The sequence below is a fragment of the Benincasa hispida genome, chromosome 9, assembly GCF_027475165.1.
Source record: "Benincasa hispida cultivar pf3 chromosome 9, pf3_genome.v1.1, whole genome shotgun sequence".
NCBI classification, from domain to species: domain Eukaryota; kingdom Viridiplantae; phylum Streptophyta; class Magnoliopsida; order Cucurbitales; family Cucurbitaceae; genus Benincasa; species Benincasa hispida.
In genome coordinates this window covers 100122212-100150009 of record NC_143486.1, presented here as the reverse complement: position 1 = coordinate 100150009, position 27798 = coordinate 100122212, and the positions used below count along the sequence as shown (strand labels likewise).

Sequence of the window (27798 nt, the reverse complement as noted above, 5' to 3'; positions counted from 1 at the left end):
ATCGATGCAACTTTTCTTTCTTTTAGCCGCAATATCTAAATAAAACAGTATAAATAACTTGTATTTCTACAAGTTATCAACTATGTCCCCAGCTATTCATCCAGTCTTATCCCCAAAGTGGGAAGCTTATTGAGCAGTGTTGTTGGACTACTCTCACCATTTGCAGATCAAAGGATAATCCCGAACAAACAGAAGTTCATAGCTAGCTCAGGATTAAGATCGAGTTAACCTAGGTTATTTAATAAATGAAATAGTCAGATTTAATAGTAAACGGTCGTTATAAAGAAAAGTGACTATTTTTGTTGTCCAGTCTATATCCAAACTCATTGCATAGGATGCCCCCACTCACATGTCTTAACATGAATATTTGTAGATCACATCATTTGTAGCACTTTACAACTTCTTGTAACAACTACAGAGTGAGCTGCATCCAAAAGTGTCACCAGGATGAGATACCCAATTTCATCCATATACTTATTAGACCATTTAAGCTATATATTGTTAACTTGATCCTGTTTATGTCACTACATAAAGTTACAGTAATCAGACTATAGCCAAGGATATGTTTATTGGATTTTTATAATAAGATGAAAAATCAACAAGTCATAATTAGAATGTTTAACACGAACTGCGAGTTCTATGACATTCCCAACAAGAAGTGCATAATAAATGTTCAAATCATCTACCATGATAAAACAAGTAGACACAAGGAAATATATATATATCGGGGGGTTTTTTAAGTTTAAAAGTCAAATTCAACTAGAAAAGAGTAATTGGCTTGCTTCCTCGACAACGGGCCATTTTATTCATATCAAAAATCGATTTCGTTAATTCAACTTTAACTCGAAACAAAAAATATATTTATAAATCATCGAACTACTACTTATACTACTAGATAACACAAGTGGCAAGAACGGGGTCAAGCCACAAAGATGTCAAGAATTATATCTCCCTTAAAGCTAAATTTGGCTTTAAAAAGCAATAAAAATGGGGGTTTTGGTTTGATTGACAAGAAAACTAAATGTGGAAATTAAAATGCAAAAAAGTAAGATAGATAGAGAAAGAGAGAGAGATCGAACACAATATTACCTTCACTGGTTTAAAGATTGTAGGATTTTCTATGAATCTAACCATCGACTAATTATGAAAACATGCTTGAATTAACTAGTTGAATTAACTCTTTAATGAGAATCAACATGCCGTTAGCCCCTAAATTAACTAACGTTGTTACAAAGGCAATTTACTTAGCTAATTGCATTACATTCATGGATTGATTAAGACATTAAGCAAGAATGGCCAATTCTATCCTAATGCATTTCCAATCTTTAGGTTTTGTTATCAACTATGTGATCCTAGATAGCCTAGAAATCATGCCATAATTCAAACTAAAACCTATTGCTACTGAATTGAGCACGCTTTCAATGCAATTACGAACATAAAAAAACATACATAGCAAAGTCAAACACACAAAAAATCGAGTCTTCAATTCATTAGTTCTATATGCTTGTGCTAGAAATTAGAAATCATAAAGAAACAAAAAGATCCAAACAAAAATCCATAACAAATCTCATAGAATTCAAGAAAATCCCTACAAACCTAAAAACCGATGTCATAGCCTTCAATCATTCATCAAATCTGATTCATGATGCCAAGATATATAATTATAACTTAAAATCAAAGGAAATCTCATGAGTTTTGGCCTGGAATAGCCAAACCAAGCAACATGCTCCCTAAATCGGCCTAACTCTCCTTTCCCTTTACCTAATTTGGAAAGAACATATTTATACAATAGTTGCAGCGTTGCAACACTCTTGTCAATCCAGCTCTCAAGCATTGGGATAGAGGTACACGCTGCGTGGGATGTTTGCTTGCGGCGAGCGCATGCGCGTGGATGCATTGGCATTCTGTTAATCTTCATAGGTTGCAACGCTAAAGGTGGCGTTGCAACGCTACCCTGCATATGAGCCTACTACCTTACAGCGATGCATTGTAGCATCAAGTGAAGGTTGCAATGCTCATATGAGGGGTATTTTTGTCATTTATCTTTCTTTGAAGCCTAGATGCTCAAATTACCTCTAAATTGCTTCAAATTAACCATGTTTGACTCCAAATGCTCAGTTCTACTCTTCAGTGCCTAATACCTAAAAAATAGGATAATTAACATGTAAAATCCATGACTGAGCCTAAATTAAGCTAGGAATTATAACTCTTTTTTAGAGTTATCAACGGTCATATTGTGATATAACCCTCTGTTCGTTGATTTCGTGATTCGAGCTTAGGAGTGTATTGTATAAAATAATTGGATAAATAAGTATAAATATGAATGATGCATTGATGCATTTATGATGTGTTAGTAACGCACAGCGTTAGTGATATGCAACAGGACGCATGACACTCCTCTATTAACGTTCAAGTTTTCCTGAATTAGATCCAAGTATAAATCCAACTCAGGTTCCTGGTAAGTCCAGGGTCGAACTCAGGGATTCAGATTAAAGCTAACGCAAACCTTTCGTTGTAACTATTGTAGAGATATCCCAAGTGTATGGAGAAATGAGTTATTTACACTAAGCTGTTGTGTGTGTGTATAAGAAGATACAAAAGGGTCGAGTAGAGAATGATGGGTCGTGTGAAAATGGAGTTTAATGCAAGTGATATGCGTCGATCTAAGTTGGATGTACACAAACAAGAATATGATGCGAATGAGATGACTTATTTATCTCCATTTATGCATTAGACTCTATTCGACACTTCTCAATGCGAATATCATACAATACCTATCTCTAGGATGTATGCGCCAAACATGGGATGCAATAAAACACCAGTGCGTCTATCTCTAGATGTATTAGGCGTTTCTAAATCGATGCTGACTTAATTATTCTCTCAAATAGTTTAAGCTAAAGATAATTTTACCAATTGATTTAGTTGGCTAAAGCGTTCGAAATGGAATTTTGCATGAAGTTATAGATGCATCCAACATAAACAAGAAATAAACAATGGCAAAGTATGATAGATCAAATATGTGAATTTATAAGGAAATTGATTGTCTTTACAAAACCAATAGTTAATCAAATGAGAAGATGAAAGCGATAAGTAAAATGAAATGAAGGAGTCAAGCCGTAGAGTACAATCTCTTGTCCTCTTTGGCTCAATTCTAGTCGTGTACAACCATTTGTAGAAGAATTGGAAGAAATGTCTCTCTCGAGCTCAACTTCTTCCACTCCTTGATCGGTGATGGTGGTGGTTCTCTTCCCTTTTGTTCTTCTCAGCACCACAACACAACTCTAAAGATCTAAGATTCCAAACTAAGTTCCGACTATCTAATGAGACTTAAAACTCGGAGAGTGTTCATTTGGTGGGATTTCTTCTATTTGTAGGCATTGGTCTTCTCCAACTTGATGATGGGCAGTATTAAGTTCCATACCCTGGTCAGACGCCTGATACTCCGATGATTTTCAGACGCCGCCCACTGCAGGTGCCCATGCTTGCAAGTGGTGATATTTGACACAAACATCCTGAATCAATGAATCTTCCCTGCGTTGAATCCCTCCGACGCATGCCCCATGCGTTAGACTTTGTCTGCGACACTTTTCTTAATCATGCGTTAGCCTTTTGTTGAGATCCTGCAATATCATATGTTAGTGCCGCAGTATTTTAGCAATAAACATTCTTTAGCATGGGTTTGATAGTGTTCGAGTAATTCCATGTGTTTTCTCTAAAAATGATGAGATTTTATCATTAAAGACCCTAATTGTTCCAACTTTTGAACCACAATAATTGTATTTCTACAAGTTATCACACCCCCAAATTTGAACAATGCTTGTCCTCAAGCATTCCATAAATAATTCTTTGTTATCTCCCTTGTCTTTAGTATGCAGTGTTCACATCTCATCATATTCACTTATAAGCTTGAGACTGGAGTTTGGAAAATGTAATGCAGGTTGATTCTTTTCTAAAAGGAATAATGTTTTATTTCAGGTGCAACAAGCTTTTCGTCAGCAACTCCTTTCGTTTCTCGAAACATTTTCGTTTTTTTTCTAAACCAGCAATGCGTTAGATGTTTTTTTTTTTTAAATAGATGTCGTTAAAAATAAAAAGTATAAATTTTCGGTTACCCATGCGTTGTTCCAGGTGTCCCACTTTCGTTTCGGCTTGCCCCCACGGGTGTCATGCGAGCATCCAACTACGGGTGAGAGCCCTTCACAACTAAACTCATATCTAGCACTCATGCGTTTCAAGATACAACTTCTTTAAACTAGATAAAGGAGTTTTGGGATGCATTGGTCTAGAAGACTTAACTTCGTTTTGGCTTGCCCCCACGGGTGTCATGTGAGCATCCAACTATGGCAAAGTGCCTGTTCCAATTTTTAACTCATGCCAATTTGAGGTTTTTCTTTTTAGAGTAATGACGGAGGAGTTGCGTTTAACATCTTTCAATTTGTTTCCTTTCTTTTTTATGTACTCGATTAATGCGTCTTAACTCAGATTTCCCTCACCCCCAAATTTAGATATTAGTTAAATCCTCATTGCTCAAAGAGAAATAAAATTTCGAAAAAGCTTTGAGAGTTTCGAAAGGAGTTTTGATTTAAAGCTTGCATGCGTTAAAAAGAAAACATGTAGTCTTTTTAGAAAAGATCAGGCTTTATTGATTTTCCTAATGCCTACTCTGTACTTATAAATTTCATATTGCTAATATCATTGAGGTAAAACAACGCACAAGACTAGAAAAATAGCTAAAGAACAAAAAAAGTATGCTAAGGACAAACGCAAGGATTAAAAAATGATAGAAATTTCATTCATTTTCATTAGATAACTAATGGAATAAACAAACATAACAAACATATACAAAAGATTAATAAATAAATAAATAAATAAATAAAAACAAAGTAACCAACACCCCAAAACTTATTGTGCTGACGCGTCATCCCTGCGTTCTTCTGCAGGGTCTTCATCCATGAAGCGTAGAGGATTCCTAAGGTGAGCAGGTAGCAGTGGCAAGGCAAACATTCCGACCAAGAACTGATTAATATACTATGTTGTGTAGAAAAACTGGTATTGTATTCTTCTTGTTTGCTACCGCAAGTAATCCCTTAGAACCTTATTTTGTTGTTAAAGATTTTCAATGGACGCGGCTAGTGGTCTGAGTTGATCACTAATGAAAGTTTTCAACTCGTCAATGTTAGTGCGTGGTTGTGGCGGTGCTGGCTCTTCAGTTCTTTCAACTGGGTCTTCAATTTCCTACGTTACTTGACCCTAACCCAGTTGGTTCAAAAATGACTGGAGGAGGTACAAAAGTTGGAATTGGAGTTGGTAAGGGCGAAGGAAGGGGACTAGGGATTTATTGATCTAAATTGGTAGGCTCATGGTGAGTTGGATCAAGACTCCCTTCTTGCGGGGCCAAGGGTGAGTTTGGGAGAGGGATGTTTTGGTCTGGCCGCGCTTCTTCATCAGTAAACGCATGCTCCGCTTCATAATCTTCATTCTCTGAAGCTTCATCGCTGTGTTCAATCACCCAGACGCGTCTTCTTTTGGGTGCGCATTTGGAGGGTCGAGGTCTGGCTACCGCATCCTTGCAAGGTAGGTCAGGCTGGTGCAGAGAACCGCGAAGCAGACGCCTGATCAACTTAATATCCATCAGACCATCGATTCCCTTATAATCACCCTCTAGAGGGATGCCCTCACATTCACACAGCGTACAGATCAGCCAAGGGAAATAAAGTTGTCCTCGTGGTTTGACTTTAATGGCTTTGATCTGGTCCCTTATTATCCTTCCTACATCTAGGGGAATGCACTGCATGATACAGTAAGTGGCCAGGACGCGTTCTCTTGATAATGTCTCATCATGCGTTGTAGGCATGATGCTTTTCTTAATCAAATAATACCATAAGTTTGCGTCTGGTTTAAGATTCCTGGAAGCTAAGATCTTTACTCCATTTCTTGATGTTTGCCATTTGCTTCCAGGTTTAGCCACTACTTTTAACGCATCTTCTACTTGGCTTGGAGTCGAATGTTCCAAGATGCGGTTTCCCTCTGCCTCCGGGTTACTTGTAATATTGAACACTTCATTATATCAACTAAGAAGCGCATCAAAACAACATCAACGAATGTCGTACTTCTCTCCGTATCAAACTCACTACTATAAAATTGGCGGACAAGGTTGGGCCAAATTCTTGTATGCCCAACGCATAGTGGACCCCAGCCCATTGCTTCCACAATTTCAGTTATGAATGGCAACAATGGGTTGCGTTCGGGGAAGAAGCCCTTCTTGGAAAGAATGTCACTAAACCGACGCTTCCTCCCTTTCGTCTTTTTAGGTAACGTGTCAGTTACCTTGCGTTTTCCCGCCTCATGTGCTTTGGCTTCCCGAGCCAGCTCTCTTAATTTATTTTCCAATACTCTTTGGAGGGCTGACTTCTTTCGCCCCAGCCTTGCGGGCTGGTATTGCTCTAATTCCTTTTCTAACACTATATGCCTTGAGTAGCTCTCATGCGTTACACCCTCAAGACCAGATGCGGACTGCTCTTCTTCATCCTCCAAAATTAATTTCCTTTTTCTCTTTACTCTCTTTGCTTTTGATGACCCTTCATTCGCGTTAGATTGACGAGGTTGCAATACGTCTGGGCAAATTTCCCTTTCTTCTTTTTCTTCTTCTTCTTCTTCCAACTCTGCTTCAAGCATCATCGCATAGCGCTTCGCTTCATCAATTTCAAGTGATGCGTTGGTTGGGTCAGGACGCATCGTTTGTTCCTCTTCTTCTTGGCCCTGATTCAAACTTGCCAAGATCGCTTTGAAAACTTATTGCTCTTCTCTTCGAGCCAATTTCACGAGTCCTGCGATGTTTCACTCTGACATAGGACTATCAGAGCTGGACCTGAGTGGAGTGATTGGTGGGGTGCATGATGAGGTATGCGGCAACCCGGGAGGTGAAATGATAATGGGTGAACGCGAGGGAAGGGGTTGACTAGTTCTTTCTACTTCAATGGGGTAAATGGTGGCTAGAGGTTGGATGGATAATGGGGGAGGTGGGCGCACTATGGGTGATGGTGCATTATGGAGATGAGCGGGAATAGGGTCATGCGTCGCATCCACTAGTGTAATATTTGGAATGAACGGTGATGGGGCGGGCTTTGTGTAGGGTTTCTTGGTAACTGCGGAGGAAGAAGGGCATGGGTGCCTCAGTTTTGTGGGAGTTTTGGGTTTAGGTTTTGCGGTGGTTTTGGGTTTTTGGTGGGTTTGAGAGGATTTCAGGTTTGTGGTGGTTTTGATGGGTTTCGACCGAGATGATCGTTAGGATGTAGTGGAAGGCCCGTCGTGCAAAGGCTCGGTCGGAACGGGGGTTTTTGAAGTTCAGCGAGGGTTTGGAGGGGGCAACATTTAAGAAAACAAAGATGAGAAAGAACTTACCGACGACATGTCTCCGTAGCTCATCGATTGGTTTTGGCTGTCGGATGCTAAAGACATTATTGCCGAAGAATGACTGGAGTAACAGGCTTGATCGAAGGGCGGTGAAGGCTTTAGGCGCTAGGGATTTTTTTTTCGAAGAAGGATTTGAAGGAGATGGAAGAAGAGAGACAATCAAAGGGTTGCGCATTTTATAGGTCTAGAGAGAGAGGATAGTGATGTCAGGTGTCGCTTGACATCCACATTTATTAAGAATACGAAAGGATGTGCCTGGGTTTCTAGGAAATCGAGTGTTTTGTGTTTTCGAGATGCGTCCTTTCGGTTTGGGCCATGCGTTGGCTTAAGTCTAACACGTCAATTTTATTCCCATCCTAAGATTCTTCCGATTGTACACAACCTTTTTTTTTATTTATTTAACTCAAATAAATCTCTTAACTAAGAAAGCAATAACATTCATCAATTAACTTAAAATGCAAAGACAATCAAACAATGAGTAAACACAAACGTAGTGATAAAATACATAATGCAAAAGAAATGAAGATAGAAGAAGCGTCCCTAGAATATGTGTCGATGTAAACGCAGGGATGCTTCGACGCAAGCCTCAGTTGGCTTCGCGTAATATGAGGGATGACTTTTGTCGTTCTACACCATCTTCAAAGTAAGGCTTCACTATTTGCCCATTTACCTTGAACGTATTTGTGCCATCCTCTCGCGTGAGCTCTACTGCTCCTTTGGTATTCCCCGGGGTTTCCGTGTTGCTGGGCAAGACTCCAGGATGCTGATTCTTCAACTCACACGCAATCTACCCCACTTGTATCTCCAGAGTTCTGATGGAAGACGCCTGGCTTTTTAGCAATGCGTCGTTCTGGGCGATATACTCCTTTAAGAGGTTTTCAAGCGGAGATGTTGAACTCGACGCATGATCTCTTCTATTAAAGGGTTGTTGGTGCGGCTGTTGCATCGGCTGGAATCCAGGCGACGGTCCTTGCCTCTGCTGTTGGTTCACTCTTGGGTGGTATGGCTCCTGTTGATTACCTGCCCAAGAGAAATTTGGATGGTTCCTCCATCCGAGATTATATGTGTTTGAGAATTGGTTATTTTTAATAAAGCATACCGATTGTGGATTTTGTGGGCAATCAGAGTAGAAATGGGGATCTCCACAGCCCACACAACTAACCATGGGCTGTACGAATGTTTCTACCTGATTTACCTTTTGCAAGTTTGATGCATTCCCTAGTGACATATTCTGCAAAAGGTTTGTCATATAGCCACTTGTGCAAAGAGCATGGCTATTTCGTTAGAGTCGAGAGAATTCACATTCTGAGATCGCCTCTTCCTTTCTGCTCTTGCATCATAAGTGTCATCCACCCATTCTATATTATGCTTGGCTATGCGGTTCAATATTTCCTTAGCTTCAATATAATATTTTTCCATGATACCGCCAGCTGCAGCTGCATTGGCTGCCATTTGAGACGCTCTGTTTAATCCACCATAGAAAGTCTCCATCTGGATGGTTAACGGTAATCCATGATTGGGGCAATTCTTGACTAATCCTTTGAAATGCTCCCATGCGGCGCTCAAGGTTTCAGCTTCTTCCTGCTCGAAGTTCATTATCTCCTTTCACCTCCTTGCGTTTGTGGTGGGTGGAAAGTATTTCTGCATGAATTTCTTCACCAACTTTTCTCAGGTTGTGATCTCACCAGGCTCCAAAGAACTTACTCATTGCTTTGTGTCATCACGTAGAGAATATGGGAATAAAGATAGCCTGATAGCTTCTAGAGTGATTCCAGGAATCACAAACGAGTTGCACGTCTCCAGGAAACGTTTCATGTGGGCATGAGGGTCTTCTCCCTGAGCACCCCCAAATTGTCCAGCTGTTTGGAGCATTTGTAACATCACAGATTTTATCTCAAATCTTGTCCCATCTGGCATTGGGTATATGATCCCTGGTGAGAAATCATACAGCCCAGGAGATGCATACTCCCTCATGGGATGCATACTACTGTTTGCCATTATGATAGGATTTTGTGCAGCGTGGGTTAGCTGAGTTTTGATTCGCTTGTTCATCCACCATTTGTTGTTGCCTAGTTTGTTGTCTGAGCAGTTGTTTCCTTAACCTACGGCGACGATTAGATCGATTTCTTCGTCGGAAGGTCCTTTCAACTTCGGGGTCATATACAAGTTTAGGAGTGCTCTCCCTGCTTATAAACGTTTACAAGCTTCAACTTAGCTCATAATATTCCCTTAGCTAAAGTTTTCTACAAAAGATACAAGCAAAATTTCTGGTTAGTTTTGTTGTTGAATCCCCAGCAACAGCGCCAAAAACTTGTTCGTTGATTTCCGAGCTTAAGAGTGTATTGTATAAAATAAGTGGAAAAATAGTATAAATATGAATGATGCGTTGATGTCTTAGTGATATGCAACAGGACGCATGACACTCCTCTATTGACATTCAAGTTTTTCTGAATCAGATCCAAGTATAAATCCAACTCAGGTTCCTGGTAAGTCCAGGGTCAAACTCAGGGATTCAGATTAAAGCTAACGCAGACCTTTCGTTGTAATTGTTGTAGAGATATCCTAAGTGTATAGAGAAATGAGATATTTACACTAAGCTGATGTGTGTGTGTGCAAGAAGATACAAAAGGGTCGAGTAGAGAATGATGGGTCGTGTGAAAATGGAGTTTAATGCAAGTGATATGCGTCGATCTAAGTTGAATGTACACAAACAAGAATATGATGCGAATGAGATGACTTGTCTATCTCCATTTATGCGTTAGACTCTATTCGACACTTCTCAATGCGAATATCATACATTACCTATCTCTAGGATGTATGCATCAAACACAGGATGCAATAAAACACCAGTGTGTCTATCTCTAGATGTACTAAGCGTTTTTAACTCGATGCTGGCTTACTTATTCTCTCGAATAGTTTAAGCTAAAGATGCTTTTACCAATTGATTTAGTTGGCTTAAGCATTCGAAATGAAATTTTGCATGAAGTTATAGATGCATCCAACATAAACAAGAAATAAACAATGCAAAGTATGATAGATCAAATATGGGAATTTATAAAGAAATTAATTATCTTTACAAAACCAATACTTAATCAAATGAGAAGTTGAAAGCGATAAGTAAGATGAAATGAAGGAGTCAAGCTGTAGAGTACAATCTCTTGTCCTCTTTGGATCAATTTTAGTCGTGTACAACCACTTGTGGAAGAATTGGAAGAAATGTCTCTCTCGAGCTCAGCTTCCTCTGATCCTTGATCGACGATGGTGGTGGTTCTCATCCCTTTTGTTCTTCTTGGCACCACAACACAGCTCTAAAGATCTAAGATTCTAAACTAAGCTCCGACTATCTACTGAGACTTAAAATTCGGGGAGTGTTCATCTAGTGAGATTTCTTCTATTTATAGACGTTGGTCTCTCCAACTTGATGATGGGTAGCATTAAATTCCATACCCTGGTCAGCCGCCATACACTCAGATGCTTTTCAGACGTCGCCCGCTGCAGGTGCCTGTTGGATCGATATGGCAACCCAAGAGGGGGGTGAATAAGGTTTAATTAAACTTTTTTTAAAAAATTAACCCAATTAAACTAATTAATATGCTTTTTATAAATAATAAGAAAAATTCAATTTATGCAACAAATAATATGACAAAAAATGTGATAATTTAATTCTATCAAATTTTAGCAAATAAATAAGAACAAACTAAAACATACAATAAATTTCTTAAATTAATTGCAAAAATAAAAAGGAAAGAGTTAGAGAAGAAGACACCGTAATTTTTATAGTGGTTCGGTCAAACTCGACCTATTTCATTCCCCAGGCGCCTCTTGGGAATTTGAATAAAATCTTTCCGACTCTTTCCACGAATTAGAGCCCAACCGTTACACCACTGCTCCTTTTATGGGTTCAAGAGAATCAAACCGTTACAAATGTTGGAATTTTTTAAGAACACAATACAACTAGAGTGGAATTACAAGTTTAAGCACTCAACAAATTTATCCTCACAATACAATCACACTATCTCAAGAATAAGATGAAAAGAAAAAAATTGGGAGCTTAGAGAGAGCTACAATGGAGACTTTTGAGTTTTGGAGGATTAAGAAATGTAAAAATTTGTTCGTACAAAATTTTGAGAGGAAGATGGTTTATATAGAGATGGAAAATTTTTTGGAAACCACAATTAATTTGGACCATTGAATTTTGGAAAAGAAAAATCAATAGTGGAGATTTTAAACTAAACTAGTCGTTAGATATAAACAAAATATAATATTAAATTCCTTTTCTTTTGAAATTCTATTTTCTTTTTAAAAATAATCCAAAAAATAAAAAACATACCATGTGTCAAAAACTAGCCGTTAGACACAAACATAAAATAATATTAAATTTATTTTCCTTTTAATTCATTTTCTTTTTAAATTCATTTTTTTAAAGTCAATAAAAAAACATACTATGTGTAAAAAACTAGCCGTTAGACACAAACATAAAATAATATTAAATTTATTTTCCTTTTAAATTTCTTTTAAATTTTTTTAATTTCAAAGAAACTGTTTGACACATTTTTTTAATAAAATAATATATATATAATATTTTAAATAACCAAAAGCCCCACGTGTCACTCTCTCAAAGCTCAACGTGTCATTGCCGGATGGGTCATTGATGCTGACTCAGTCGCCACGTCATCGCCACGGTATTTTTCGATAAAATCCGTTTCAGTCATAACTTCTTCATTTTAGCTCCGATTAAGTGATTCAAGAGGTGTTGGAATCTTTGTTCTGAGCTCTATGTTATGGACAAATTAAAACACTAAAATTTTCAGTAATTAAAAATAGAGTTTGTTATCATCAAAACATTGATTGATTAATTTATTAAAATTAATTAGTTTGAGTTTAAGGGTAAAAAAGCCAACAGTGCCCATGCTTACAAGTGGTGGTTTGACACAAACAGCCTGAATCAATGAATCTTCCTTGCGTTGAATCCCTCCGATGCATGTCCCATGCGTTAAACTTTTCCTGCGACACTTTTCTTAATCATGCATTAGCCTTTTGTTGAGATCCTGCAATATCATGCGTTAGTGCTGCAGTATTTTAACAATAAACATTCTTTTGCATAAGTTTGATAGTGTTCGAGTAATTCCATTCGTTTTCTCTAAAAATGATGAGATTTTATCATTAAAGACCCTAATTATTCCAACTTTTGAGCCACAATAACTTGTATTTCTACAAGTTATCACCCTCCCACTGTGTCGAGACATTCTCAATGATTGAGAAGGACGAGACTCACCTGAAGTGCTGACTTCTTCATTAACTCTTGATAAAGGACCAGCTTCATCAGCAACCCTTGTTGATTCTTCAGTAGCTTCATTTAATACTAATTCGCTCTGTGGTTTATGAACTCTCATGTGGTCTTCCTCTAAGAATGTAGTGTTTGTCAACAAAAACACCTTTTTTTCTTAAGGGTTGTAGAACAGACCACCTCTCGTTTTCTAAGGGTAACCAACAAATTGACATAACCTTGAACAAGGTTCCAATTTCTTAGGATTTGTCATTAGCACATGTGTAGAACAACCACAATTCTAAAGTAACGTAAACTAGGTTTACGCCCCCTCCATAACTCGAAAAGTGTTTCAGAAAAACTCTTCGAGGGAACATTATTCAAAAGGTGAACTGCAATCTCTACTACACCCCCAAAACGAGCTAGGCAATTGAGCATAACTTATCATAAAATGAACCATGTCAAATAAGGTTCTATTTCTCCTTTCTGATACACTGTTCTGCTGAGACGTACTAAGTGTTGAAAGTTAGGATTGGATTCCATGTTCTATCATATAGTCTTGGAATGCTAAATCCATATACTCTCCATCCCGATCAGATAGAAATTTTTTAGTCGTTTTACCTAACAAGTTTTCAACTTCAACCTTATACTCCTTGAACTTTTCAAGAGCTTCAGACTTAGTTCTATTAGGTATAAGTAACCATTCCTCGAATAATCATCTATCAAAGAGATGAAGTATTCATACCCTCCTCAAGCTTTTACATTCATTGGACCACAAAGATCTGAATGTATGAGCTATAAGGGATCTTTGGCTCTATAACCTTAGGTCTTTTAGCCCTTTTTTCTTCAAGCAAGATTCTCATGAAGGTAATGAATAATCTTCTAACTTAGAAGTCCATTCTTTACCAATCTCCTGATCCTATCGAGAGTTACGTAACCTAATCCCAAATGCCAAAGATATATATTATTGTTACTTGGAGAAATTCTTTGCCTTTAAGTTTAAGTATTAGTAGTTTTACATATCTCATGATTTAAAAGTGCTTTTGATTTGGTTGGTCTTAACACATACAAGTTGTTTTCTAATTTAGCTGAACAAGCAATTGTACCATTTTTCATAATGAACGCTTCATTAGAAGAAAAAAAATGAATACAATTGTTTAATTAAGCAAGAAATAGATACAAGGTTCCTTTTAATTTTAGGAACTAGATACAAGTTTTCCAAAAAAAACAACTTTGCAGCTCCCACTGCACATGCAGAAATGGTCTCTCCCATTCCAACCTTGAGCGTCATTTCACCCTTCTCGAGCTACTGGAATGAACTAGTTTCCTGTAAAGAAGAATACGCATGATTAGTGGCTCTCGAGTCAAGTATCCAAGCATTATGGTCATTTTCCACTAAACAAGTTTCTAGAATCAGTAAATCATATTTACCTTCCTTTTCTTTCTTCCTCTTAGTGAAGTACTTGGGCAATTTACTTTTCCAGTGACCATCCACATTACAGTAGAAACACTTGCCTTTTCGACCACCTTGGCCTTACCCTTGCCTTCCTCAGTAGCGGGAGTCTTCCCCTTCCCTTCTTTCTTCTTACGAATCTTCTTAGAATCAGACGATGAGGGAACAAATTTAGTTCCAAAGGATGAACCCTTGTGAAACTTCTTAGAATGGGTAACATTTTTCTCTCCTTCTATCAGTCTCCTACTTTTTATAAGAGACTGATATGCCTGTGACTCATTCAGGAGAGTAGTTATGGTGTACTCTATTTTATTTAGGGTTGGCAACAGGGCCAGGGCAGGCCGGGGGCGGGGGGAGCCCCCATCCCTGGCCCCATGGTGGAAATTCACCGCCATCTATGCCTCCGTCCCCACCATTTGAAGGTGAGGACGGGAGTGGGGATTCCCCGTCGGGGAAACTGGGTCCTCGCGGGGCCCTATTCCTCGTTTTCCAGCGAGGATTCCCCTACTAATTCCCTGCAGTGAATCCCCTACTAGTTCCCCGCAAGGATTCCTCTATTAGTTCCTCGCGGGGATTCCCCATTTTTTTTTAATTTAAGTGATTTTATTTAAATTTTGATTAGTCCACAAAAAATAATAATCTATTCAATAAACACAATTTAGAAGCTCACAAATCCATTAAATAAGTTTATCGGATTCCTCATTTTTTTTACTCAAGTGATTTTATTTAAAATTTGACTAGTCCACAAAAAATAAAGAAAATATAATAGACTAATCTATGAAATAAATACAATTTAAAAACTCACAAATCCATTACATAAGATTACAAATTAAAATTAAATAAAGTTTCAATAAGGAAGTCAATTAAGGCAAATGCCATATACATTTAAAATATATAAATTGCTCGTCTTTCTCACTTCACCGATGACTTCACATTCAAATCTTTCTCCTTTCTTGGCATCATCCCATCCTTAGTTGTGAGTATCATTCATTCCTACATTTAAAATGTAATTAACAATAATGTCACAAAAAAAAAAAAAAGCTAAACCACAAAAATAAAAAATGTCATAAGAAAATACTGTTAATCCTTGAGCATACCTTAGTCACCATGCCATCTTCATCAGAATCGTCTGCATCTTCTAAAACAGTTTTGCTAAATATTTAACCATTTCTTTTCCCATGCTAGTACCTTATATTGTCACATATTTGTAATAAAAGAAAATGTTTATTAATATATTAAATGCTAAAAAGAGGTAAAACAAAATAAACAAACTTACCTGTCAAAACTTCAGTTGCAATCCAAATTTGAGCGCACATCAAAGCCTCTATTGTCTTCGGATGAAGTTTGTTACGACATGGCTTACAATCCTACTACATGTGCTAAAAGCAGACTCTAATGCAACACTAGATAACGGGATGGCTAATATGTCTCTTGCAATTTCTTGTAAAATGGGATACTTGACACCATTCAATTTTCACCAACTCAAAATGTCAAAATCAGATGATCAAGGTAAGACAAGTTCATCCAAATATGCATCAAACTGTTGCTTCTGATTCATATTATTGGAATTTGATACAAATAAGTCATGATCATTAAAATCATCAAATTCTATATTTTGTGATGTTCCATAGAAATTTTTAGAGCGATATTCATCATCTTCACCTTCATGCTTCGGCTGATATTCTATTTCCAAATCTGCATAATTTTTTTTCAATCCTTTCCACCTCAAGAAAAAATCTATCTCCATAAATTCTAGGAAGTAAAACTCAATCAACTTCAATTTGTAACATGGATCTAAAACTGCAGCTATGGCCATTACCCCATGAATTTTCTTCCAATACTTATCAAACTTTGAAATCATATTTGAAGCCATGTCTCTTATCTCTTGAATGCCAGAATTTGTCCACTCAGAAATAGCCAATTTCAATTTACAAATTTTTGGGAAAAAATATTAGCAGTAGGATATTTGGATCCAGAAAATATTTCAGTCACGTGATGAAATATTTTTAGTTTCTCACATATCTCTTTTGCTAGTACCCAATCTTAATCCAAAGGCAAACACTTGTACTTTGGTTCTCATTGTTTTAATCGATAAAAAACAGCATTGTACTTCAATACAGTGGCTAACATAAAATATATAGAATTCCACCTAGTACAACAATCAAGACTTAACATCTGACCATCATAAACATTCAACTGACGAGCAGTTTTCTCAAATTTCTCCTTCTTTTTTTTTGTATGCACCCAAAAAGACACACTACTATGTACTCTTTCGATCCCATCTCCTATCACTACCAACCCATCTTTCACAATTAAGTTGTAAATATGAGCACAACGTCGTATATGAAATAAACTCTCATCCAATATTAAGTTTCCACACAAACTATCAACAAGCATATTAAGCATAGAGCCATTTATACTACAATTATCTACAGTTACAGATAAAAATTTTCGATCAATATTCCAGTCTAACAAACATTCCATTATTTCTTCATGAAGCATCTCAGAAATGTGTAGAGAAGGGACATATATAAACCTGATTATTTTATTTTGCAAAACCAAACTATCGTCAACAAAATGTGCAGTGACAAGCATATATCTTTCTGTTTGGTGGTTGGAAGTCCACATGTCCGTTGTAAGGGCAATTTTTCCTTTGATCTCATTCAACAATGTCATGGTTTTCAACTTTTCAGTCTCATAAATTTTCAAAATATCCTTCTTTGTTGTGTTTCTTGACACCATCTTAAATAATGGTTGGATGACATTATAAAATTCCCTAAAACCTTCATGCTCAACTATTGAGAGAGGATATTCATGTTTTATTATCATCCTAGGTTATATAAACTCAATGTATTCTTCTTCTCTATGTTGGGATTCAATGGGGATTATCATATGTCCTTTTGTCCTTTATATAGGCATATCTTAATATGGTCATGCAAATGTTTGGTTCCATTTTTACTTTCACCCTCTAATTTTTGTTTGCAATAATTACAAAACGCCTTGTCCACTCAATCTATTTTTTGTTTCTTAAAATGGTTCCAAACAACCAATGTCAATCTCCTCTTCAAATATCCCTTATCAATATCCTCACCAAGAATAACACAATTATCAACATTCAAAAGTGAATGTGACAACAGTAGTTACCAACCTTTTTGTGGCACTTATTGCCTAACTAACATCCTTAAAGTGCTTAGATCCCTGGAATACATATATAACATTCACCAAACTAATGAAACTTTAAAAATAACCTCAGAACACCAGGGATCAACAACAACATAATTACATCATATTAACACATACAGAGTTCAGTGGTCCCAATATACTTTACTAGTCCCTAATATGAGCAACACATATGTACAGACATTTACAGAATAAACCCTAAAACTTCTCTCTAAACTTTAGACTTTTAATAGAAGTCCTAGAGTGGCAGAGCAGCAGAACAGCTAACCTCTAGGGAGATGACCACTACCTGGGAAAAGAAAAAAAATTGAAAGAATGAGCTACTCGCCCAGTGAGTGACTTAATAAAAACATAAATCTCATGCTTAAACTGAAAGCTTGAAAACATAATACTGGAACTAAAATATGCCAAGCAACGTCTACATAAAACCTTTAAAACCATTGTATCTGAAAACATAGCTAAACTGATTCTCGGTTGAAAGAGAACCCTTTTGTTCAATCTCAACGTCGGATATCATGTTCAAGTTCAATCTCTCAAACAGTAGCCTAGCCTGGGGTGAGAACCCTTTTGTTCAACACCTTCTAGCCGATGCTAAGAAAGAACCCTTTTGGAACTAACTGAATATTAGTTGAGAATGAACATCCATCGCTCTAATTCCCAACATCAAGCCATGGCTAGAAGAGACCCCTACTTCGACCTCTTCATACTGAACTATGGTTAGGAAAGATCCCTACGTCGATCTCTTTATTGAACTACCTATGTGCACGTGGAGTTTTCTAAGTACCATCAACACCTTAGGTACATTTACTCAGATACCTTCCTTACCTTCAGTATCCGGCTCACTTAAGCTATCAAGTTCTCGAAGAGCATTAAAAAGAATAGTTTTCAAATATAGCATAGAAATCTCTTTAGGATACCTTCCCTACCTTCAGTATCCTTTTTCATTGTGTTTAAGAATACCAATACATATACTTTGATAATCTTACATATTTAAAACATAGTACATCAAGATTCATTCAACCTTAGCTTTAACTCTAACGCATGCTCAACAACATTAAGAGCACATATGCCTTAAAACATAATACAAATACTTGTAACATAAGCATGTCATAGAATTTCCTTTTGAAGACTACCATGGTTCAACCATTGTACCAAAGCATATTTCATAAACTTTGTAACTAGCATGCATTTATAAACTTCAGAGAAATGCGTTGCTTGGAATTTCTTGTAAAATAACCAATATAAAAGCAACTGTTAAGAAAGCATGGATTATTAAAATATTTATAAACCATTTATAAATCATTTATACTCACTCACAGCTCGTCGGGCTCTTAAAAGGTTTATATGCCTCTCCTAGCTCTTTTTGGCCTGAAAGGACATAATCCCCGGTTAGATTCCTTAGAATCCTCAGCAAAAAGCTTCAGGTACCTCACTTACTAATGAAACTTTCACCAACAAAATAACATTACTAGTAAGATGATCATTATGAGCGAGATTTACCACTTCTAGCGAGATTTGTGACTTTTCCAGTGAGATCCCCTTCTTTCTTAACTCACTCCCTCACTCATTCTCTTATCTCTCACTCACTCTCGCTCATTCTCTTATCTCTCACTCACTTTTCGCTCACGATGGTGAGCTGCTTGCTTAATCTTCCCAAGCAGCTGCTTGTTGACGCACCGATTCCCTGTTCCAACTTCAAAAATTTATAACTCAAAATCCAGGACTCTTTTTAAGAAACTTCCTTCTACAAAATTGTATAGTATTGAGTTAACTTTCTTACCTTTAAAATATAAGTCGAAAATTCCTTGTAGTTTTTCCTAAAGATTCCAATCTTCACTCCGGGCTCTGATTAATCCGAGAATCTGCCCCTTCTAAAAATTCTTCAATTTTTGCTATTCTCTATGTGAGATCTTTCTCCAGAAAACAACCTCAAAAACTAGATTCTCCCAGCTTTTGAACGGCACCAATCTCACTTAATTTGATCAAGTCATTTTCCAATATCGAGCTTCTGAATTTCCTCTCCCTTTTATACTTCCTTCTGCCTCCCCTGTTCAAAGAATAAATTGCCACCTCATCCAGCACTTAGTGCTTCCGGCCAATTCCCATTAGTGAGTTTCTTCAATTAATTTATTTTTCCTTCCTTGATAACCCACGTTAGGCCTTCGCCTCATAATATAAATTTAGCGTGCATCGTATACCCCATCGTCTAACTCCCAGCGTTTAGCGCTCAACGTCTATCATCTAGTGCCCAACGTCTATCGTCTAGCATCCAACGTCCATCATCTAGTGCCCAATGTCTATCGCTAGCACCCAACGTCCATCGTCTAGTGCCCAATGTCCATCGTCTAGTGATAACGGGCAGAAATGCACGTTATCATAGTGCTAAGTTCTTAAACAATGTTTGCTTGCATTGATAAAATGTGGTAGATTGCGTCCAAAAAGTATTAAGTTTATAACATTGCAATCGCATGCGTTCATCGCATAGAAACATTTGATTTTTGTATTTTTAAGCAGAATATGCGTTGACACAAGGCGGAAAGAGCGATCACGGGAAATCATTGGTCTAGCGCGGCATTACCGCAAGGCTTTGTGGTGATTGTGTTCGCTAACATCTGCTCAAGAAGGATTGCTGCATAGAGTTGGCGCAACTTGGTGGGCGCATCTGGGTGAAAGGCATAATTAATCACGATGGGCCACAAAGCTGATGACAGTCGAATCTGAATTAAGTTGACAATCGCTAACGATAACAAGTACATTCAACTTTTCGGTGACAAATATCCGACTCATCAGTCAGGGAATTAAAGTCATCCCATCTATGCAATCATAAAATAGAAGTCGCCTTTCACCCCAAAGCTCTATAAATACCAAAAGCATTCTTCAGAAAAGGGGTTCGGTTCAGTTAGCTCAGCACGTCTTTGTCCATAGTTTTCTTTTGTTTTTAAGGCGGAACAAGAGAAGAGCTGAGACACCGAAAGATCACTCAGGGTAACTCGAGAAAGAACCCGAAGGCGTAGAAGCAGAGAGTGGGCCAACTCTCGCAAAAGCGAGATTATCTTTTGAACACGAGTAGAAAAGACAGTGTAAAAGCCTGGGAAGCAAAAGATTGCTACCAGGCTCTTTATTCTATTCTTGCATTGTTGTCTTGTACTTCATCTTTATATTTATACAATGGAAGTTCTTATTCTACATTTGTTCACTCTCTTAGCACGCATGAGTAGCTAAACTAATCGAATGGGTTGAGAAGAACTAAGCTAACATGACCTAGGATCTTCATTCTATGTGATTATCTTGTATTATGTATGCTTCATTCGTCCATTAGGGATACTCGGGAGGGTAGTCTAAGGACAGGATCTAGGCTTGGGAAGGTCACGTCAGAATCTAGGCTCGGAAGAGTCAGATTAGAATTGCATAAACAAGAGATAGGGACTTAGAGATAAGCTCTGTTTACTAACCTACATCGCATGCACCCTAAAGATAAGTATGATATTATGTGGTCGCCTTATTTGTGTGTGTCATGTTGTCATCACATAAATAAGAATAGAGGCTTATGTGTAGGTCCTATAGACTTATCGCATATATCGCATGCGTTCTAACTTTAGAAGCTGTAGCATTCGCATCGAGAGATGGTTTACTATTGTATGTGTGTTGCATGATCGCAAAGCATGAACGCATCCTAGGAAATGTTTGCCGAAACCCTTCTCAACCCGTTCACCGCATAGTCATTGCATCTTCTATCTGTCAACGCATTTCAAACTCCGTCGCATTTGTTTATTTTTCATTACCATAATCAACACAACCAAACAACTATTTGAGTTACTGGTTACCGCAAAGTTTTCTAAAAATTACCACCACAACCTGTTTTCCCAAGTCCCTGAGTTCGACCCTGGACTTACCAAGAACTTAGTGGGTTTTACACTTGGATTCCACTGAGAAAACTTGAGTGCTCAATGCATTTTTCATCATCGCATTTCATTCACAATTCCACATCATAAAATAACGCATCATCTAGTGACCAACTTCCATCATCTAGCTTCCAATGTCTATCGTATAGCGCCCAACGTCCATCATCTAAGCCCAATGTCCATCGTCTAGCTCAATCATTTAGCAAATGATCTCGCTCTCAACGATTTTGCTTTCAACGATCTCGTTCTCAGCTATCTCGCTGATCTCGCTCTCAACGATCTCATGCATAGCCTATCACTTAGCTACTGCGAGCATCGTTGACCTTTGTCGTTTAGTGCTGATACTTTAACGTCCAACACATCCTTCAATTGTTTGTTACACGATCGTCCAGCGCCCGCTTACACGATCGCCTACCTCATCGTGTAGCTCCGCACACTTACTATACAATCGTCTGCCCCATTGTCTTATGCTCAACATCTCGCTTTCTCCACTCTCGCTCACACATACCCAACACATAAGCAACTTTTGGCAACGCCTTTTGCCAATACTTTGGCCAATCATGCGTCCAACCTTACAAACGCATGTTTGCCTTCTTATCTTATGTGTTAATGTCTCCTAACACTTAATGCATAGGTCCTTTTTGACCTTACACTTAGCCAAATTTTCACTTGTTATATTATCTAAAACTCACATTTGACTAAGTATTTCTAACACTTAGAATTTCTTCCTCTATCTGCCTACTTTCTTTACCTCCTTTTATAATTTTACTTAACATGCTTGTTACTCACTTATGTAGGAAAAATGGAGTATGGGATTTACATTGAATTTGCGGTTGAATATGGGGTTGGATCTGGGATTGGACTTGGAGAATCTTTATTTGTAAAAGGTGATGAAGATATTGTTTTCAACCTACCAAAGATTTAATTTAAAGAACCCTCTTTAGACTTGGACTTAATTTTCAAAGCATTCAAACATATTCAAAGCATTCAACCCCAAAATTCAAAGCATTCAAACAATATCTTAGAATTATGGAATGTCTTAGAATTAAAAAATTCAAACCCAAAAAGCATTCAAAAAGACTCAAAGTATTCAAACATATTCACCCCAAAATTCAAGAATTCAAACATACACAAAGACTCAAAGTATTTTCAAACATATTCAACCCCAAAATTCAAAGTATTCCAACAAACTTTTTAAACATATTCAAGCCTAAAATTCAAAGCATTCAAACATACACAAAGACTCAAAGCAGTTAATATCAATACACATGAAATTATTATTATTACTTACTAATTTTTATAAAAATTTTACCAGCTTGAATGGCAATAGATCTCAGACGGCAGCGACTTGAACAGACAGATGTCAACAGACGCCGTCTAGGGAAGCAACACAAGTCTCTTTTTTTTCAAATGAAAAACAAAACAACACAATCAAAAAATATCCTTACAACTCATTTCATCTACTTTTCAAACTAATCTCATGTATTAGTATTACCTTTCCAGATCTCACCTCTCGGGAGTCAGATGGCAGACTTGGCAGCAGTTCGAACTTGAACGGACAACTGAAGAACGAGTCGTTGCGTGAAGGAGAAGACTTGAACGGACACGACGACACTCGAATTGAAGGGTCTTCACGAATGGTCTTTTTCACACTTGACGGGTCTTCACAAAGGGTTTTTTTTCACGCTTCTTCAGATCGAGGATTCCCTTTTCTCCTTCTTCAGTCTTCACGAAATCACGTTTCTTCAACGCGGGTTCTTCAGACTTCACGGAATCACGCTTGAAGGTCTACTCTTCAGTCTTCACGAAAATCGAAGACAGCAGTCGACAAGTAGGACTTCTCTTGTTTAGTCTTCACGGCAAGTCAGGCCAGTCAGTAAGTGGTTTTCAATTTAGGGCCTTTTTTTAGTTTTTTAAGTTTGGACTTGGCTTCTTAGGCTTAGAGTTAAAATTTGGATATTTAATATTGGGCTCTAATCCAACACCATACATTTTAAACATATCTATAAATAAATTATTTTATATATTATAAATATATATTTATAAAAATGTAAATATATCAAATCGGGGTTGGGGCGAGGATACCGTCCCCGTCTTCGCCCCGTTCCCAAATGGGGCCAAAAAATTTTTCCCCGGTTTGACCCCATCCTAGGTCAAATCGGGGATTCCCCGCCTCTTGCCCCGAGGGGAATTTTGCCAACCTTAATATTATTTCATAAATGTATTGTTGCAAAAGTGGAGGAAACTCTTCGGAAGAGGTTCCATAATAAAGGATACCTGATTTTGCTGGTGGATAATTGCACCATTCATTTCGGTGACATTGAAGTGGACCATCAGGTCAAGCATGTATTCTCTCACTGAATGACCTTCCTTCATTCGCGCATTATAAACATACTTGTGGGTCTTGTGTCAGATCTGAAATGATGGTTGTCCAAGCATCTCTTGAAGGAAGATCATGGCCTCGTGTTTCTTGGTAAGAACATCAGACAGACTTGCCAAGAATAGACTTAGCCCTTGTCATTGGTCTTTGTCTAGTGGTCATAAGCATCCCTCGATGCTTGGAATGCATTTCAAGTAGGGATTAGAGGACACTATCTAAGTCTATGCCTATTATAACACTTATAATAAGGTCTTTACTCTAATTTTCTAGATGAAATAAACCATTTAATTAACCTAGTGATATTGCATGCTAATAGGACTAAAGTTAATTTAAGTTTTGGGTCAGTTCCCAAGTCTGAGGTGTTCCATAAACTGTCGTCTTAAGTCCCCCCAACTTAGACAGAACTTCATCCCGTAGAGTTCCTTTATAACCTAAAATCATGTTTGTCCTATTCAGTCATATTTTAAATCTATTGAACAAAAAAAGTAGGACTTAATTCTAATCTTATTATAATTAATGTGATCTAAGGTATAAATTAATTTTAAACATTTTAAAATTAATTCCAATTCCCTAAGATCCTAAGCTTGCATGCAACTCTTTATTATATGTTCGGTTACTAAATATTAATTTTATAGCTATAACAAAATTAATTATTAGTCCTATAATCATGCTTTCTATGGTTTAATTAATTAACAATCAAATTCTAATTAATAAGAAAACCATATTATACGCATTTTATGACTTTAATATAACAATTATATTAAACTATGGATGTGTCATGCTCAATGCAAATTGATTTTCAACTCTATTAATACACACATATTAAACAATTCATGAAAATCAATCAAGCATGCACAAAAATAATAATAAATATAACCCTTTATATTTACATAAGTAATGTCACGTATTGTGCATTTCCAATTTCATATATCTAACATATAAAAATATATTAAATAACTCATGAAATTATATATATAACATGCATTAATACCATACATCATAACTCTTATAACATATTAAAATGCACGAACATGCTCAACCTATGGTGGGATTTATCTAACATCCATAAAGCATTTAAATAGTAAACCAACAAGTAATTTGGCCCTTAGGATAAGATAAAGCAATAAATTATGATAATTTTGCAAAATTTTATCTTAGAATTGCTTCTACTGCTCCAGAACCAGACCAGACCAACTTTAACCGACCTGAAACACATCGAGCCGGACCCCAAAACCACAAACCAAATCAACCCAATACAAAACCAAACCAAACCACTTTGACTTAGTCGAACCGACTTGGACCACCCTGAACCGTAGCTGAACAGCGCACAACGCAAACCCTAGCGTTGCATGTGTCATATTGCTGCAACATTAAGTGTAGTATGATAGAGTTAGCCTGCAATGAGTGGAAGAAATCAGGATCAATAAGCACTTAAATCATCAATTTTAGCAATTAAGACAACATACTCAAAAGAAAATAGAGGGTTTCAAGAAATTACCCTTGAAGACCTTATTCAATCTTCAATCCAAAAGCATGTAGGACACCATTTGATCTTCTCTACTATTCTCTTGGGCCTTAAATTGACTTGTGGTAATCAAAATGAGCTGAAATGATGGAGAATTATGGAGAATAAAAGTTGGTTTTGGGAACATGCAATGAAGAACTCTTTTTCAACCTTGAATCTCAGAAAATTTTAGCCTTGCATGACGTTCATCTCAACTTAAGACACTCCCTTTTATTTAGTATCTTCATGCAATCACATTGCATAACATGAAGACAGCAACGATTTAAGTAGATTAGTGGAATTGTGAGCTGAAAAAATCACCAAAAATGGGATAAACCCATTATCTTTATTATTATTTTTTTCCAAATTTTACTTTATAAAATTAATCCAAATTTTGTAATCTAAATTTCAAAATTCAATTTAATATATTTTTTATATCAAATTTCAAAATTTGGGGGGGGGGGGGGGGGATCGTAAATTTAATTTTAACCAAAAATTAATTCCAACAATTAATTTTAATAAAATTAATTCGAATTTAATAAAAAATTTAATTTAATTCATGATCAAATATTAAATTAAACACCAATTCCACAAACACGAACCTCTATTCATGTAATTTTAATATTTAAATAATATTTAAATATTACCCAATTCTTCAATTCTATTTAATTCATCAATTAAACGCGTAATTATATCGTATATAATCACTAATTCTTTTAATGAGAATTTGAACGTTTCAAATTTTCTCATCACTTTATTCTAAGGTTTATTCCTTTTGTGAGCTAGTAGGAGGATCTAATAGACCTAAAAATCATGGGCTTCAACAATTTAAGATTCATCGACTAAAGTCTTTAAACCAATTTAATCAACATTCACTAACTACCGGGTCACTCGACGAAAGCCCAATAGTTGTACTCCTCTCACTGTAAATATGTTTATATCCACTTGATTTAACCATAATCAATAAGTCAACCCTTCACAAGTTGTTTGTAATAATATCTGGGTCAAATGTTGTTTCCTCCCCCCCCCCCCCCTCGAGATTACTTCTTGCTCCTTAAGTTCCACTGATCCTCTAATAAATAATTGATTTGTGATCCAATCACCAAACCGAGTCCCTCTTGAGTCAATGAGAAGGTGGCTCATTGTTAAAGACCTGTAATCAGTACTTAAAATAACAACCTCTCTACTAACCCTAAAAATGGGTAGGAGTGAATTCCATACTACACTCTCTGTCTTCAGCTATCTACTCGATTTTACCCCACAAATGGGAGGTTTATTGAGCCGACGTTGTAGAGCCAACCCTCATCTATGCAAATTTAAGGATAATCCCGAATAAACAAGAGTTCATAGTTAGCTTAGAATTAAGATCGAGTTACCTAGGTCATTGATTTGTAATAGTCAGTCTTAAACAGTAAACAACATTATAAAGTAAGAGTGACTTGTTTCATGGTTCAGTCTTATATGAACTCTTTGTATAGGACGTCTTCACTTACATGTCTCCTACATGAACGATTTAAGATCATATCGTTTGTACTAAATACAAAGTGGGTCACATCCTATAGTATTACCAGAATAAGGTACCCAACCTTAATTGTATACTGTAGACTACTTTGGTTATTTACTCAAACTTGATCTATCTTTATATCTCCACATAAATTCCAAGTACTCATGTAATAGTCATAGATCTTAGTTTATTGGATTTAGGTTTTAGAAGTGCAATTTACATATTTATTAAACAACCTTCAATAACATCTTTATTTCAAATAGAACGTGTTTAATATTACAAACTACAAGTTTAAGAACATACAACCCAACAAACTTTCACTTGGACTAAAATTCTAGTGGATTTACATATATACAAATATATATAGTTTTGAGTATAAGAGAATGGAAATACAATAAATTAGGGCATCAAATACCCAGTATTTCTCCCACTTGCCCTAAATGTATCTATCTCGTAGTTATAGTCCCACTAGGTGTCCCTCGAACACTTTAGCCGTGAGGGCCATAGTAAATGGGTCAGCCAAATTGTCTTCTGAACCTATATGCGTGACAGTTACGTCTTCTCTATGTATTATCTCCCTGATGAAATGGTACTTATGTTCGATATACTTTCCTCTTTTATGGATTCTTTGTTCTTTTGAGTTGACAACTGTTCCATTGTTATCACAATGCAGAGTGATTGGCAGATGCATATTTGGAACCACTTCCAAATCGGTCAAGAACTTTCTGAGCCACACTGCTTCTTTAACTGCTTCACATGCAGTTACGTATTCAGCTTCCATGGTGGAGTAAGCAATACAACTTTGTTTAATGGTTCTCCATACTACAGCTCCTCCGTTTATAGTGAGTGTTGATCCCGAAGTAGATTTCCTTGAATCCGCATAAGTATGAAAATCAGAATCGGTGTATCAAGAAAGGATCAAATCTTTAGAGCCATACACGAGCATCTAGTCCCTCGTTCTCCGAAGATACTTGAGGATGTTCTTAACAGCAGTCCAATGACTATATCTAGGGTTGGACTGGAACCTGCTAACTAGTCCAACTGCAAAGCATATGTCTGGGCGTGTGCACAACATAACGTACATTAAACTCCCGACTGTCGATGCATAAGGAATTCTTTTCATATTCTCAATTTCTTGAGATGTTTTAGGACATTGTTCTTTAGATGGATGAATTCTATGTCTAAAAGGCAACAAA

The 27798-nt window shown here is 36.9% G+C and overlaps 1 pseudogene; it reads left to right on the top strand.

Annotated features, from left to right (window-relative positions):
* Positions 1-8920: 8920 nt before the first annotated feature.
* Positions 8921-9034, top strand: LOC120087462 (small nucleolar RNA R71; annotated as a pseudogene).
* Positions 9035-27798: the final 18764 nt, after the last annotated feature.